Genomic DNA, 18982 nt, shown 5'->3' with positions numbered 1-18982 from the left:
AAAAAGAAAGAAGTTTACCATTTAGATTTTCAAATATAATTATCTGTATAACAAATGCACAGGTTTTGAAAAAAAAATGTATATATATATATATATATATATATTGTTTTTTATATCAAATTTCTTTTTTTCTTATTTGGACATGAACATAATAAGTTACACACATTTGTATGCATAATAGTTATATACACTAAAAAGAAGATATATGCCATATTTAATAGACACAGCTGTTTTAGTTTGATACATTGCAGATAATGATGTCAAGACAGAGACTGCTTGGATATGAAATATATAAACATTATATGTAGAGTCTATTTGGTTTTTGTTTTTGGTTTTTATGATAGTAAAGGTGTCCAAGGGTTCCAGCAGTTTTCTGCCCTACTGAGTAATTTATTTTTATAGAATATATTTTTTTCTATAAATAAGTTTTCCTTTAAATAATTTTTAAGTGCTATTATATTGGTTTGTTCCATAGATAATTGGCTTCTAAAGATGTAGAATTTTGTTAACAGAAGTATTAAGTTTCTTATATCATTTTTATCTCTTTTTGTTAAAATACTAAATAAAACCAAATCAATATTTAAAGTTAGTTCTATTTCTGTCTTCTCAAATATCCAGGAGTTAAGGTCTTCCCATAATTTTGATTTATATAGACATTTATGCGTGTCGATTTTCTATCCAACTTTCCACAAAAAAAATTTACACCCTGTGATCGTTTACACAGAATTTAGTAACTTTTCGACAGGTTTTGATTTTCATTATCATATGTGCATTGTATACTTTGTAAAGAAAATGATATAGAAACACTGTAACAGACAAAAGAGATACTGACATAATTTTTCATCCGACATCTTGGGATGACCGTGAATGCAGTTACGGTCATCAGCTTTACCCCAGTGATATTCCCAGAATTAGGTTGGCCTTTTTTGAACCCAAGGCAGGTGAAGGAAGTCAAATTAGTAGCGCTGTGATTGGATGTAAGGGTACAATATATTTTTTTTATTTACTTACGAATAACCGCAGTGTGTATATTTACAATATGAATTTTGAAACCTATTGAAATATTTTCTAGAGAATTATTCGAAAAGACTTCCAAAATTTGATAAATTTGGTGCAAAATGACGGTGGGCATGAATAACATAAATCAGCTCCGTTGGAAGTTGGTGATGATACTATTTAGCTTTATTTTTTAAAACACAATAATAAAGTACTAACACCACCTATAACTGTTTTATCAAGGTTTTATCATAAAAAGTGGTAAATTCACAAAATGTTAATATTGTCGCCTATGGCAGAATATATAGTACTGTTTTCCAATATGGCGACGGTAGATATAGGTAAATAGTTATCAAAGGCACCAGGATTATAATTTAGTACGCCAGACGCGCGTTTCGTCTACATTAGACTCATCAGTGACGCTCATATCAAAATATTTATAAAGCCAAACAAATACAAAGTTGAAGAGCATTGGGGATCTGTAAAATCTTTACAGTCAGTTTTCTCAAATGTAGAATGTTTGTGTCAATAGTTACTCAGCTGCAATGTTTTTCTATACCATTGCATCATATTTGAATCGTAACGGTGCACTGGTATTGTGAAAGCGCTTTGAAAATTGCCGATAAAAAATTCGGGATGATAATCGTAGCCCGGAAAAAAGATCATCGTAATTATGGTATCAAAAAATTAGAAGATAATCGGAACTGGATAGAGTTTTATTGATATTGACACTTAACAAGTATATCGGATAGCATATGATGAAATTAAGGTGATGAATTTATCAAGAAAATGTTCCAACATTTTATGACATTTCTTTTTGTGCATATATTAATATTAATAGTTCTAATGAAAACAGCTACATACTAGTATATAAAATTGGAAGGGTAAACAAGTTTCAAGAAATTTGAAAATGGGGGAAACACGAACTATTCTAAAATACAGAAAACTCCAAGAACTAGTAATGTCACAAAATGAGCGAAGAGGCAATTTTAAAGGAATTATGATATATGGCAATTATTGTCGAGCGAAACGCATGTGTCACCCTACATCAGATTTGGGATTAAGACTGTTAATAAACATTGATTTATTCTGAATAAAAACATAGAAAATATAGTAAAAATCGTTTTAATTCATTTATTGCCGGTGGCTATGTTCTATTTTTGCCCCCGGGAAGCCACTGCTGATTCAATTCTAGCCCATACCCTTTTATGCCATAATGAAGTAGGAAAAACGTTAAGTATTCGCCAGAAACAGTTTGAAGAGAAATTAGGAACTACAGTTTTCATGACACATCATTTTTTTGGTTTATTTCACAACTAAAAAGTTATAAAGAACAAGGGACGATTTGAAAATTGACACAATCGACAAACAGATTACTTTCAATCGAAAACAGGTTGACATCCACACACAAGAATGTAACAAAAAGAAATGGTTTAACTCAAACACGAATAAATGATGAATCCAGTCAGACAACTTTACTTGATACTGACCTATACAATTTACTGCAAGATGCTGCTTCTTGTATAGCCCATACATACTATAATATGCTTAGCCACTTTATAACCGTCACTGACATTTCGATATCTCAGAAAATAACTATAAACTAAACAACACCAATTTAATTTTGCATTACCTAATTGTCATGCATATTTCCTGAAGCACAAAGTATTTGTTTCATAATCTATAATAATTTTTGTAATTAAACCAGTTTCGACTGTGATAATCTACATATCATGCCTTCTGATGTAATTTATCAATATACATATATATAATATATATTTCTGGGTTTTTTTTCAGTCCGTCATATGCTTCGTAAGACTATACGCGCCATTTAGGTAAGGCTAATAAAACAATAAACAAAAGTAATAATAATCAAAAGTAACAATAAACAAAAGTAATAATAATCAAAAGTAACAATAAACAATAGTTACAATAAACTGGTAAGTATTCTAGATCCTTTACCATCCACACTGTTTAAAGAAACGTCCTAAAATACATAGGTGTTTGATGAAAACATTTGAAATTATTTTTTTAAATCATATATTATATCAGTATAAAACAGAAAAAAGGGAAACCACGGAAAAAAATAAAAACTAGTCAACAAAAGAAACGATACACGACTTTTTTTTCAAATTAAAGATGAAGTTATCCGTTTTTACGACCAATAATGAAGGTAGTTATACTTAATGACCATGGAAATGTAAATCCGTTTAAACAAAAAAAAATTCTGCTTTCATGACGTCATTTGGCGAAATTTAACTTTTTTGACAAAATAAAACGACAATTTTAAAAACAGAAGTTCCAACTAATGATGCCAACCTCTCATTTAGAGGAAAAGACAATGTTTGCCATCAATTCTTTTTAAAAAAATCATACAGTTTCTTCGTTTATTTGTAAAGCAAAGTTCGGCCCCACAAAAAAATCGTAAACATATATACATTATCAATTGATTTGCCATAGACAGTCTGTGTGAAGTGAATTAAAAAAAAAACGGTAACAATCTTAAAACTTATCCGAAAGGTTCCAAATTTACAGTGTGTTGTTTCCATATCTAAAGCATTGATTTCAAACGAATAATTTTTTTTTTGGCATTTTTTGAGATTTCAAAAAACACTTTTTTTAACATAAATTTAAAAAAACACTATTTGAACCTATTATTTACAACATGAACTTAACTTGATTAGCATATTGGATAATTTTAAACAAATTTGAAAATTCATTTAGTACTTAGAAAATTGTTTGTCGATTTTCTATCCAACTTTCCGTAAACAAAATGTGCACCCTGTGATTGTTTACACAGAATTTAGAAACTTTTTGACAGGTTTTGATTTTCATTGTCATATGTGCATACATTGCAAATGAAAGCTTTTTAAAATAGCGTATCTCATTTTGTTTTATATTTAATATTTTTTTATCAATTTTATTTCAAAGTTGTGTATCGTTTCTTTGGTTGACTAGTATATACGGCTATTTTAACAGGAACTATACATTTCACTACAAAATTAAACTATATGCATTCTTATACAAATATAAGGAAAAGGGCAATATGAACACGCATATCCACCGATAAAAGTATCAACTGTTAAATCCGATAATGCAGTTATAAAGTTATTGATGGAAAATTTTGTTCATTTCGCGCAGAATATTAGTATTAACGTGATATTGGAGGCAATACTAAAATGTGGTATACGGGACTCTCATTCATTTTGAGCAATGAATTGAGTGGGTTGCACTTTTGGGATATTGGATATTGTTAACCCCCTCTTTTTCTCCCAAAAAAAACCCTAAAACGTGCACACAACATTGAAACGTTGAAAGAAATTAAAATATCTACTTTTCACAATAACTGACTCGACAGCTGCTTCATTTTCCATATCTTTAACAGGTGCATGTATATATTAAAACGTTATGCATATTATTGTCAGTTATAAATCGAGATGTATAAGTAAATCTATCCTAGATATTAACATGTAAGTTTCTGCATTTATTTAATTTTTTTGCGTTAATTTCATCGTTTAACTGGACATTTGCATTTCAACACACAAAATACCATTGAAATGCTTAAAGACACATTTATCATTGTTTAGTTACTATTATCCGATAAAGATAAAGATTATCAAATAAGAAAAATACCATAGAATTACGATTATCAACCCGAATTTTTCAACGGCAATTTTCAAAGCGCTTTGACAATTCCAGTGCAACGTTACGATTCAAATATGACGTAATGGTATAGAAAATCCTTGCAGATGAGTAACTATTGACACAAACATGTTAAATCAGAGACAATTGACTGGAAATATTTTACCTATATCTGCAGTCGCCATATTGGGATTGTCGTAATTCTAGTTACGGTTATCAGTTTAATACCAGTGTTGATTTTCTTTTTTTTTTTTTAAATTTATCATATTTTATTTTATAAGTATTTTGATAGGAGTGTCACTGATGAGTCATATATAGACGAAACGCGCGTCTGCCTGACTAAATTATAATCCTGGTACCTTTGATAACTATTTACACCACTGGGTCGATGCCACTGTTGGTGGACGTGTTGTCCCCGAGGGTACCACCAGCCCAGTAGTCAACACTTCGGTGTTGACATGAATATCAATAATGTGGTCATTTTTGTTTATAAATTTCCTGTTTACAAAACTTTGAATTTGTCGTGACTAATGATTTTCTTATCCCAGGCATAGGTTACCTTAGCCGTATTTGGCACAACTTTTTGGAATTTGGATCCTCATTGCTCTTTAACTTTGTACTTGTTTGGCTTTATAAATATTTTGATATGAGCGTCACTGACGAGGTTATGTAGACGAAACGCGCGTCTGGCGTACTTAATTATAATCCTGGTACCTTTGATAACTATTTACACCACCGGGTCGATGCCACTGCTGGTGGACGTTTCGTCCCCGAGGGTATCACCAGCCCAGTAGTCAACATTTCGGTGTTGACATGAATATCAATAATGTGGTCATTTTTATAAATTTCCTGTTTACAAAACTTTGAATTTGTAGAAAAACTAAGGATTTTCTTATCCCAGGCATAGATTACCTTAGCCGTATTTGGCACAACTTTTTGGAATTGGATCCTCATTGCTCTTCAACTTTGTACTTGTTTCGCTTGATAAAAATTTTGATATGAGCGTCACTGGTGAATCTAGTGTAGACGAAACGCGCGTCTGGCATACTAAATTATAATCCTGGTACCTTTGATAACTATTATTGAAATCTGTACATTTGTTACTTTATAACATCAAGTACTTGTGCCTTATCCCGGCCTCGTTAACATTAGTAAATAACATATTTATACAGTTGTTAGTATTTTTTGTATTATACATTCAGTTTGCAATATTTGAAAAAAAAAATTATACCATAGTTATCAAAGGTACCAGGATTATAATTTAGTACACCAGACGCGCGTTTCGTCTACATAAGACTCATCAGTGACGCTCATATCAAAATATTTATAAAGCCAAACAAGTACAAAGTTGAAGAGCATTGAGGATTCAAAATTCAAAAAAGTTGTGCCAATACGGCTAAGGTAATCTATGCCTGGGATAAGAAAATCCTTAGTTTTTCGAAAAATTCAAAGTTTTGTAACGAGAAATTTATTAAAATGACCACATTATTGATATTCATGTCAACACCGAAGTGTTGACTACTGGGTTGGTGATACCCTCGGGGACGAAACGTCCACCAGCAGTGGCATCGACCCAGTGGTGTAAATAGTTATCAAAGGTACCAGGATTATAATTTAGTACACCAGACGCGCGTTTCGTCTACATAAGACTCATCAGTGACGCTCATATCAAAATATTTATAAAGCCAAACAAGTACAAAGTTGAAGAGCATTGAGGATTCAAAATTCCAAAAAGTTGTGCCAGTACGGCTAAGGTAATCTATGCCTGGGATAAGAAAATCCTTAGTTTTTCGAAAAATTCAAAGTTTTGTAACGAGAAATTTATTAAAATGACCACATTATTGATATTCATGTCAACACCGAACTACCATGTCAGTAATTCCAAAAAGAAAGAAGTTTACCATTTGGATTTTCATACATAATTATCTGTATAAAAAATTCACATATACACTAAACAGAAAATACATAATATATTTAATAGACACAGCTGTTTTAGTTTGATACATTGCAGATAATGATTTTAAGACAGAGGCTGTTTGGATATGAAATATATATACATTATATGTCGAGTCTATTTGGGTTTTGTTTTTTGTTTTTATGATAGTAAATGAGTCCAGGGGTTCCAGCAGTTTTCTGCCCTACTGAGTAATTTATTTTTATAGAATATATTTTTTTCTATTAAAAAGTTTTCCTTTAAATATTTTTTAAGTGCTATCATATTGGTTTGTTCCATAGATATTGACTTCTATATATGTAGAATTTTGTTAACAGAAGTATTAAGTTTCTTATATCATTTTTATCTGTTTTTGTTGAAATACCAAATAAAACCAAATCAATATTTAAAGTTAGTTCTATTTCTGTCTTCTCAAATATCCAGGAATTAAGGTCTTCCCATAATTTTGATATATATGGACACGTCCAGAATATATGTTCTATTGTTTCGGCCCCTCCGCACCCAAAACTACAAATATTTGTATCTTTAATTTTTATTTTAAGGATAAGTTCATTCGTGCCTAAAGTTCGATGTATTATTTTGTATTGAAACCACTGCAATTGTGAATTTCTTGTAATATAAAAGGCAATACATGGATATTTTTCTAATTGAAGTTTGCATTGAGAATTAGTGACCATTTTTGTTCACATTTTTGTTTAGGACTTGACTTTTTACCATTCAAAATATTATACATATCTTTTGAACCTTTCTGGGATTAAAAAAACAACCGTTAGCACTAAGGGCAAAACTGGACCGTTTTCTCTCTTTAAGTCATTTGGACATAATTGATATTCTTTTAAATACTTTTTTATTGCCGAAATTATGCCTAGATATGCGAGGAAATTAGTTTTTATATTGTATACAATTTTAAAGTGATCAAAAGTCATAAAATGTCCACCTTTCTGTAAAAAGTCTTTGATCAGCCAAACCTCTTTTTTTTCCAATCTTTATATAATACTGAATGGTTACCAATCTTTATTCCATCATTCTTCCATAAAGGGCATGTTTCAATTTGAGAGTTATTTTATACATTTTGAAGATCTTGCCAAGCAGCAAATACTTCTTTCCAAAATAGATTATTCAACTTTTTATAAGGACCACGAAATTGCATTTCCATAAAATTAAAATTTTCTGAAAAGAGGAATAGTTTCACTAGTTTTGAATTATTTCTATTGATTCTTCTTATCCAGGTTAATTTAAAACCTTTTATGTAGTTTTCAATATTTATCATTTTTAGTCCTCCTACACAGTGCAGTTTGGATAAGGTGTCTCTATTGACTTTGTCTGGTTTGTTATCCCAGATAAAATCATCATTTTCAGTAAAATGTTTAAGCTTTGTGCGTTTTGGACTAGGTATGGACAGGAATAGATGGTTTAATTTTGATATTATAAGTGTTTTTATCACTGTTATTTTTCCAATTGGTGAGAGTATTTGATTATTCCAAGTTTTTATAATGTTTTTAATTTCTTTCAACCTGGTGTTATAATTTAGTACGCCAGACGCGCGTTTCGTCTATTTATGACTCATCAGTTACGCTCAAATCAAAATAGTTATCAAACCAAACAAGTACAAAGTTGAAGAGCATTGAGGACCCAAAATTCCAAAAAGTTGTGCGAAATACGGCTAAAGTAATCTATCCATGGGATAAGAAAATCCTTATTGTTTTCGTAAAATTCATTGTTTTGTAACAAAAAATTTATGAAAATGACCATACAATTGATATTCATGTCAACACCAGAGTGCTGACTACTGGGCTGGTGATACCCTCGGGGACGAAACGTCCACCAGCAGTGACATCGACCCAGTGGGGCAAATAGTTATCACAGGTACCAGGATTATAATTTAGTACAATAGACGCGCGTTTTGTCTATATATGACTCATCAGTGACGCTCAAATCAAAATAGTTATAAAACCAAAAAACCAAACAAGTACAAATTTGGAGAGCATTGATATGACGCGGAATTAGGGTCATAAACATGGAATTTAGCATATGCTTAAATAATTTTAGCATTAGCTATATTATAATTTAGCATATGCTAAAATGATTTTAGCATATGCTAAAATGATTTTAGCATAAGCTAAATTCATTTTAGCTTAAAATGAATTCATTTTAGCATAAGCTGAATTCATTTTAGCATAAGTTGAATTCATTTTTGCATAAGCTAAAATCAGTTCTGCATAAGCTAAAATCATTTTAGCATATGCTTAATTGTTTAGCTTATACATAAATGTTGGCGCGGAATCAAGGTCATAAATATTAAAACTAAAGTTTATTTTAGCATATACTTAATGAATTTAGCGTATGGTAAAATGATTTTAGCTTATGATAAAATGATTTTAGCTTATGATAAAATGATTTTAGCTTATGATAAAATGATTTTAGCTTATGGTAAAATGATTTTAGCTTATGCTTAAATGATTTTAGCTTATGCTCAAATGAACTCAGCTTATGCTTAATGAATTATTTTAGCCAATCAAAATCTCGCTTTCTTAATTACTTTTATACTTTGCTCTTGTATAAATAAATAACCACTTTTCTCAAATAAATAAAAGATTTTCTTAATGTAAAAATATGGCTCTCTGCCATCCAGCTAAATCCGCCTCTGCTACCAATTAAGCCGATTTTGTATAACAATTTTAAAAAAGGTTTCCCATGTTGGAAAATTTATTTCAAATTCCTGACACGTTTTTGTTATTTAAATAAACTTCTTTGTGTAATTGTTTATACATTGTACACTGTCCGGAATAAGAATCCATACAGTTTACCGCCCCCCCCTCCCAAATCAAATGGTTGCTGCCTTAGTCGCAAAATCACTCGAGAAGAATAAATGCATCCAAGCAAGCGGTGCATGAGAGAATAGCAAAATTGACTTTTCGGCCACGAAAAACTTTGGATCCCGTTGTTTAACTGGGTAAATGGCGAAAAACGTTCCTATTATATTGAGCGTAGCAAGAATTTTTCCCTTTCAATCAAACACTGATCAATTGATTTGTTTAAAAATTAGAACAAACTGTTAAATCAATTGAAAATAGATTAACCTAAAAGATCGGTACGAAACCACTAAAGAAAGCCACACTAGCATTAGTTTAAGCCAATAGCTATAGACACAAAGCATCGAAATAAGAATATGTACAATGACTGAAAGTTTGTCCAAAGCATTTCACTAAGACTGAAATAAATCTTGTTCTCTAAAACTCAAGTATCAATCACTACATAACCAACATATTTAGTCATTAACAGTCTAAAGGACGCCTCCGGTGCGGGAATTTCTCGCTCTGCGTTGAAGACCTTTTGGTGACCTGCTATTGTCTGTTCTCTGGTCGAGTTGTTTTCTCTTTGACACATTCCCAATTTCCATTCTCATTTTTATGAGAAACGCAATGGCCTTATATTCTACAATTCAGGTTTTTGAAAAGTTGAGATCCAAAGGTTTTTCACCATCGGAAATTTGCAATAAAAATAAAAGTTAGGACTAGCAGAGTTTGTTTAAGGTTCACTATCATCTACATATCATATACAAGACAAACATCGACAAAATTATTGTATAGTTTAAGACTACTAGAACACACCCGCGAAATCACGGGCATTCAGAGCGTGGTTGAAAGTGTGTAAAGTGTTGTAGGAAGATTTAATGACTTGAGAATTTCAGGAATAAATATTTGGGGACAGGAAAATGTCTTTTTTATTCCTTCTTCTTTATTTAAAAAATTCCCATTTTTTTTCTATTAATTACAGTATGAACATATATTTAGTATATTATGAACATGCAAGTCAGGAGCCTGTAAATAGTGGTTGTCGTTTGTTAATGTGTTACATATTTGTTTTTCGTTCATATTTTGAATATAAATAAGGCCGTTAGTTTTCTTGTTTGAATTGTTTTACACTGTAATTTCGGGGCCTTTTATAGCTGATAATGTGACATTGGCTTTGCTCATTGTTGAAGGCCATTCGGTGACCTATAGTTGTTAATTTCTGTGTCATTTTTGTCTCTTGTGGAGAACTGTCTTTTTGGCAATCCTACCACATCTTCTTTTTTTTGTAATCAATGAAATTTTGTAAAAGATTTAATGACTGGAAAATTTCAGAAAAGGTATCAAAAGTCAAAGGTACCTTGGAACAGGACACTTGTTTTCTAGCCCGGCTCATCCTTTTTCCCCCAAAATTCCCCCTTTTTCATTTTCTGTTAATTTTAATAACACATGGATAATTTTAGTGCTTAAATGTACATTATGTACATTCATTACTATAAATTGCATATTTGTTTTTCGTTTATATTTTGTACATATAGATAAGGCCGTTAGTTTTCTCGTTTTAATTGTTTTAAGTGGTCATTTCGGGGCCTTTTATAGCTGACTATGGGGTATGGGCTTTGCTCATTGTTTAGGGCCGTACGGTGACCTATAGTTGTTAATTTCTGTGTCAGTTTTGTCTCTTGTGGAGAGCTGTCTCTTTGGCAAACATACCACATCTTCTTTTATTGAAATCAATAAATTTTTGTAAAAGATTTAATGAATTTCAGAAAAGGTATCAAAAGTCATAGGTACATTGGGACATGACAGTTCTTTTTCTAACCCGGCTCCTCCTTTCCCCCCAAAAAATTCCCCTTTGGTTTCTATTAATTCTAATAACACATGGATAATTTTAGCGCTTATCTGTATAGTATGTACATTGGCCTTTTTAACTTTTTTGGATTCGAGCGTCACTGATTAGTCTTTTGTAGACGAAACGCGCGTCTGGCGTATATACAAAGTTTTGTCCTGGTATCTATGATGAATTTATTTACAATCACTGGGTCGATGCCACTGCTGGTGGAGATTTATTTCCCCGAGGGTATCACCAGCCCAGTAGTCAGCACTTTTTTGTGCTGACATGAATTATCATTGATATGGTTATATTTATAAATTACCTGCCTACAAAATTTTAAAATTTTTGAAACACTAAGGCTTTTCCACCTCAGGCATAGATTACCTTAGCTGTATTTGGCAAAACTTTTAGTAATTTTGGTCCTCAATGCTCTTCAACTTCGTACTTTATTTGGCCTTTTTAACTTTTTTGGATACTCACTGATGAGTCTTTTGTAGACGAAACGCGCGTCTGGCGTATATACAAAATTTTATCCTGGTATCTATGATGAGTTTATTCATTACTATAAATAAAGTGTATTTGTTTTTTACTTTCAATTCTCACTTTACTAATCGGGTCAGCGGTCATTTATATATTATACAGACTCTATTAATTAATCAACTCTGTGACCGCCGTGGATAGTTAATTTGAAAATGATATCAGATAGAAAATACTCTTTATTCGTAGTAAATGTATGTTCAAAGTATAAAGAAAAGCCAAACCGGAAGTCTAATCTGACTTACAATTTCGTCCAATGTCGGAATATTATCCGGACGCTTTTTTTCTCGTTTTTCTCCCAAAATAACTCAATCTGAATAATCATATGAATGGATGACAAATGCGACTATGCCATGTACCTATAGAATCATAGAGGCATGATGATCAATTTATTGTGGAAAGAAGAGAAGCGACACACAAAATGAGGTCTTCTCGTTTAATAGTATAGATAACTAAAAAAATCAAAATGTCCAGGCTTTAAGTCCGACTGCTTAAGCAAAATTGAGTTAGGAAAGCAGAAAGAAAAAATGTCACGAACACAGCGATTTTTTCCTACCAATTGACTTTGTTTTTACACTCATTGTATAATTACACCAAATGCAAAAAACCAGAGCACAGTTCCAATGGTCATAAAGGCCCAGGTGGTGCAACACATATTTTGTCCTCACCATATGTCCAAACTTATGTCTACAGGGTCTAACATGCTACCTCTAATTTTTGAAAAAAAACTGACAAACATTCCCCTAGGTAAATCATGTTTACCCACTAGGGACAAATGATAGGTAATGGTATAAGGTTCAATGGGCCTAAAGGCCATGGTGGGATATTTCATGGTTTGTCTTCACTATAGCTCCAAAGATACATATTCTATTGTTTGTCTTCAAAAGGTCCGAACTTGGGTCTAAATGGTCTAACATGCCTAACCCACATTTTTTAAAGAGTGTCAAAACTTCCCTTCGTCAATACTTTTTTACCTACTAGGTGCATTTTATTGGCAATGGTCAAATGTCTTAATGGGCCAAAAGGCCCAGGTTGGACAACTTATGGTCTGTTTTCACTAAAGGTCAGAGTTTAGGTCTAAAGAGTCTAACATTCCTGCCCCTAATTTTTATAAGTCTGTTAAATACGTTTGAATCTTATTCAACCTTTGTGTTTATAGACTCATCTGAAAATAGACTCCTTTAACAGTTGGAACTGGCGTGTCTTAATTTTCTAATAATCATCGTAAACTTCATTAATGTTATCCAATATAAAAAAAAAAATCTACAATATTCGACGGCAGATTTTATTTTCATTTTAATGATTCTTCTACAAAATATCTTTAGAAGAGCCCAGGAGTCGCATGGATATAGCCGGGAACCAATCATTATATTGTTATCCGAGAAACGCAAACACTAAACATATTTTTTCTGAAACATCCCAAAAAATTCTGGTGACATTTTTTATTGTTAACGAATGTAATATGCTTTAGTAGTATACAGTAGAGATAACTTCTAACCTCTCTTTAAATCAGTAAGTCAAGAGAACAAGAGTAAGTCAAATGTGCACAGTCCGGACAATTGGGTTTCGTGGGAACAGGAGAATACTGAACCAGACTTGAGCTGGCAGCCACTTTTATCGGCCAATCAAGATAGCAGCCACTTTTTTCCAGCAGCCAATTTTGATGATATGTATAGAAACCCCAAAACTGCATGAGACCCAATCGTTCCGAAAATCGTTCAATCTTAGTTAAATGCAATTTATCAGTGGAAATCGACAATTTCACGGCTTGTATTTTTTTTAAATCATTTCATTCCGTTTTAAATATGTATGTGTAGCTAGAGGTCTGTTCGTTATTAGATATTCTAAAATTGATATTCAATATACAACAGGCTGTTAGCAGTCGATTCAATATTCAAATTTAGTTGAAAATCATTAAAAAGCATGCAGGGAAAGATACGTCGTTTTATAACCCTTTCAAGCTGTCGTAAATTTTTATATAACGTGCATATTTGTCTTTATGTATGTAATACAGATTTTTATCAATAAAACGGCACGAAAGATTCAAAAAGATGTAATACAATATATAATATATCAAACAAAACCAAAAACAATCACTCCAGAAACATTTAAAAATATAGATAGAAAAATATTTATGGAAAGCCAGAAAAAACCCAGATGATTGTATACTGAAAACGTACCGGAGACTGCTTAAATGACGTTGTGACGGGTCACCCACTGGCGAATTTAAACCTCTGTGGTGGCCAGACGGGCCCGGATCCCAGAAAAATATTTGAGTGGGGAATAGCCTGGGTCAATACCTTTGAAATAAGCTAGGTCCGGTTCGGAACTTTGCAGTGTGGATATGCCGAAAAGTACCGAATGTGTGCACGTGGTTGGCATGGAAAATACGTAAATGGGCGACTTTAAACCTCTTTGGTGGCCAGACGGGACAGGATCCCAGAAAAATATTTAAGTCCCGAATAGCCTGGGTCAATACCTTTGAAATGAGCTAGTTGCTGTTCGGAACTTTGCCGTAGAGATATGCCGAGGAGTACCGAATGTGTGGTAAATATAAAAAAATCGCTATAAGGGCAACTTTGAACCTCTGTAGTGGCCAGACAGGCCCGGATCCTGTTCTGGAACATTAAGTAGTTCTCATGACTTCTTTGTGGCACCGTTAAAGTTCACAATAATAAGTTCTGCTTAAGTCGACAAAAAACGCCGTTCAAGTCCACACATTTTTTTTCATCAAAAAAAAATCCACGATTTTTGTACCTATACTGGTCACATTTCAATTTATCATGATATTTAAGAAGCGCTTCATTCTGAAAATGTGCGTACGTTCAACGCTTTTTCAACCCTATGAAGTTACTAAAAGAAGCATTCAATACTTATAATTACATGTTTTAAGTCCCGAATAGCCTGGGTCAATACGTTTGAAATGAGCTAGGTCCTGTTCGGAACTTTGCCGTAGAGATATGCCGAGGAGTACCGAATGTGTGGTAAATATAAAAAAAAATCGCTATAAGGGCAACTTTGAACCTCTGTAGTGGCCAGACAGGAGCGGATCCTGTTCTGGAACATTAAGTAGTTCTCATGACACCTTTGTGGCACCGTTAAAGTTCACAATAATAAGTTCTGCTTAAGTCGACAAAAAACGCCGTTCAAGTCCACACATTCATTAAAAAAAATCCACGTTTTTTGTACCTATACTGGTCACATTTCAATTTATCATGATATTTAAGAAGCGCTTCATTCTGAAAATGAGCGTACGTTCAACGCTTTTACAACCCTATGAAGTTACTAAAAGAAGCATTCAAGACTTATAATTACATGTTTTCAGCAATGATCATGAAAACACGAATTTTATTATTGTTTTATTTTCAATTTACCTGTGCACTTTATTGTGGGACCTCTTGTTATCATGAAGGATAAGTTTTATTGAGTAATGCAATTGCTTAAGGAATAACACGTAATGTACAGTTAGTCAATCAGAATACCGCTTTTTGAAGACCATTTTTCGAACATCGTGAAAGATCTGATGATACGAAGACTTAAAATCATTCTTCAATTACATGTCGATTATTTATATTTGTTATAGGTCATGAAAAAATAGATTTTCATGTCTAAGCTGGGTCTCTTTTGTTGGTGAATAGGGATAAAATCGTGCAATGCCATTGAATCTAAATATCTTATAATACCACGTACACAGACTAGGTGAATTATAGCAATATCAGTCCATTTATCTCACCTTTATAACTTTTATTTCTATAAATACAAATATAAGATTGTTTTATTTTGTATCAATAATTTTCATTTTTCATTTTCATGCCCAGTATATTTTTAAAACGAACGATACGGTGCTTTTTGTCCGACACTTTTGCTTTTTGTCTATAATTTTTTTTTTCGACACTTTTGCTTTTTGTCCGTTGCTTTTTGTCTGTTTTGCTTTATGTCCGCTGATTTTCTCGACTTTTTCATCCAAGTCAAAGTTTGTTAAAGTAAACCTTTATGGGCAGCCTATATATTCCGACACCCTTTTGGTCCGACACCCAAGTAGTCCGACACCCAAATAGTCCGACGTCCAATAATTCGACATCTTATAAGTCTGAAATCGAAATGTAGCAAAAAATGTACTTTTTTTTATAAAAGAAATCTAAATAAACTTTTTAAGGCTCTCCCTTGACACCATCTGCGAGTATGGTCTTGAGGAAACGATGATAGTCCGTCGGAAGGGGACGATAAATGGCTGACCCGTGTTCAGAGAGAGCCATATCTCTTGCACGTTAAAGACACCCTTGTAGATTTCGAAAAAGAGTAGGCTAATGCCGCTACAAGGCAGCACTCGCACCCGCAAAGTGGAAAGACAAAACTTGTTTCCCAATCCACTATAAATAAATATGTTTAAACTAAGGATCGTTCAATATTAAGAATAGGACAATTGGGTTTTGTGGGAACAGGAGAATACTGAACCAGACTCGAGCTGGCAGCCACTTTTATCGGCCAATCAAGATAGCAGCTACTTTTTTCCAGCAGCCAATTTTGATGATATGTCTAGAAACCCCAAAACTGCATGAGACCCAATCGTTCCGAAAATCGTTCAATCTTAGTTAAATGCAATTTATCAGTGGAAATCGACAATTTCACGGCTTGTATTTATTTAAATCATTTCATTCCGTTTTAAATATGTATGTGTAGCTAGAGGTCTGTTCGTTATTAAATTTTCTAAAATTGATATTCAATATACAACAGGCTGTTAGCAGTCGATTCAATATTCAAATTTAGTTGAAAATCATTAAAAAGCATGCAGGGAAAGATACGTCGTTTTATAACCCTTTCAAGCTGTCGTAAATTTTTATATAACGTGCATATTTGTCTTTATGTCTATGTAATAAAGATTTTTATCAATAAAACGGCACGAAAGATTCAAAAAGATGTAATACAATATATAATATATCAAACAAAACCAAAAACCATCACTCCAGAAACATTTAAAAATATAAATAGAAAAATATTTATGGAAAGCCAGAAAAAAACCCAGATGATTGTATACTGAAAACGTACCGGAGACTGCTTAAATGACGTTGTGACGGGTCACCCACTGGCGAATTTAAACCTCTGTGGTGGCCAGACGGGCCCGGATCCCAGAAAAATATTTGAGTGGGGAATAGCCTGGGTCAATACCTTTGAAATAAGCTAGGTCCGGTTCGGAACTTTGCCGTGTGGATATGCCGAAAAGTACCGAATGTGTACACGTGGTTGGCATGGAAAATACGTAAATGGGCGACTTTAAACCTCTTTGGTGGCCAGACGGGACAGGATCCCAGAAAAATATTTAAGTCCCGAATAGCCTGGGTCAATACCTTTGAAATGAGCTAGTTGCTGTTCGGAACTTTGCCGTAGAGATATGCCGAGGAGTACCGAATGTGTGGTAAATATAAAAAAATCGCTATAAGGGCAACTTTGAACCTCTGTAGTGGCCAGACAGGCCCGGATCCTGTTCTGGAACATTAGATAGTTCTCATGACACCTTTGTGGCACCGTTAAAGTTCACAATAATAAGTTCTGCTTAAGTCGACAAAAAACGCCGTTCAAGTCCACACATTTTTTTTCATTAAAAAAAAATCCACGTTTTTTGTACCTATACTGGTCACATTTCAATTTATCATGATATTTAAGAAGCGCTTCATTCTGAAAATGTGCGTACGTTCAACGCTTTTTCAACCCTATGAAGTTACTAAAAGAAGCATTCAATACTTATAATTACATGTTTTAAGTCCCGAATAGCCTGGGTCAATACGTTTGAAATGAGCTAGGTCCTGTTCGGAACTTTGCCGTAGAGATATGCCGAGGAGTACCGAATGTGTGGTAAATATAAAAAAAAAATCGCTATAAGGGCAACTTTGAACCTCTGTAGTGGCCAGACAGGAGCGGATCCTGTTCTGGAACATTAAGTAGTTCTCATGACACCTTTGTGGCACCGTTAAAGTTCACAATAATAAGTTCTGCTTAAGTCGACAAAAAACGCCGTTCAAGTCCACACATTCATTAAAAAAAAATCCACGTTTTTTGTACCTATACTGGTCACATTTCAATTTATCATGATATTTAAGAAGCGCTTCATTCTGAAAATGAGCGTACGTTCAACGCTTTTACAACCCTATGAAGTTACTAAAAGAAGCATTCAATACTTATAATTACATGTTTTCAGCAATGATCATGAAAACACGAATTTTATTATTGTTTCATTTTCAATTTACCTGTGCACTTTATTGTGGGACCTCTTGTTATCATGAAGGATAAGTTTTATTGAGTAATGCAATTGCTTAAGGAATAACACGTAATGTACAGTTAGTCAATCAGAATACCGCTTTTTGAAGACCATTTTTCGAACATCGTGAAAGATCTGATGATACGAAGACTTAAAATCATTCTTCAATTACATGTCGATTATTTATATTTGTTATAGGTCATGAAAAAATAGATTTTCATGTCTAAGCTGGGTCTCTTTTGTTGGTGAATAGGGATAAAATCGTGCAATGCCATTGAATCTAAATATCTTATAATACCACGTACACAGACTAGGTGAATTACACGGCCGACACTCGGCTAACCGAGAGATTGGTCGGTTAATCTATAGTGAGTATGCGGCTATATCGGCGGTTGGTCTGTTAATCGGGTTGGCTAAAGTCTGTTAATCAGGTGTTATCGAGAAAATCATTGAAAGTTCAGCATGTTTCATTGTTTAACTTTTTAAATATATGTTTATCAAAAAAATTATTCATGTCTAACAAAACAATTCAATGTACTGAATCCAGTGGTGTAATTATTATTTTTCTAGCTTCGATGCACGATCTATAAAATGAAAAGGCGGGTTACTCATCAATAAATTTATACACATTTTACACACACAAAATGTACACAAAATGACACGTTGGTTGAGTTTACTTGCATACAATATTTTGAACATCGAAAAAAGACCGGCATTATGTTTGTTAACCATATTGATATCATTGTGTGAAAAATCTACACGAAAATCTGTATTTTGGTGACATAAATCAATATTTTTTAAAAACGTGGTCTGTTAATGGGTCGGATGTATAAAACCCGGTCTGTTAATTGGTCTGTTAAGAGTTATGAATGGTAATAGAATGAAATTCAAAACAGTGTGGCTGTGGCCATTGATTGACACATTGAATTCATCCATTGACTGGGACAATTTACGTGAACGTTTGTCTGTAACGA

General features: G+C 33.0%; 1 protein-coding gene across 2 annotated transcripts in view; it reads left to right on the top strand.

Moving 5' to 3' along the window:
* The first annotated feature begins 2784 nt into the window (after window positions 1-2784).
* LOC139514775 (carboxypeptidase B-like) overlaps window positions 2785-18982 on the top strand; it is a 35827-nt gene continuing 19629 nt past the window's right edge. Inside the window, exon 1 of one of the 2 annotated variants that reach the window (XM_071304405.1) lies at window positions 2785-2831. The gene's annotated coding sequence lies outside the window, so the exon portion shown is untranslated. Of the gene's footprint in view, window positions 2832-4377; window positions 4467-18982 lie in introns of those variants that run through there. The other variant, XM_071304404.1, reaches the window with a different exon arrangement.

Source organism: Mytilus edulis, chromosome 3 (assembly GCF_963676685.1).
Source record: "Mytilus edulis chromosome 3, xbMytEdul2.2, whole genome shotgun sequence".
NCBI lineage: Eukaryota > Metazoa > Mollusca > Bivalvia > Mytilida > Mytilidae > Mytilus > Mytilus edulis.
The sequence above is the reverse complement of the archived record's forward strand: the minus strand, read 5'-3'. Positions and strand labels throughout refer to the sequence as shown.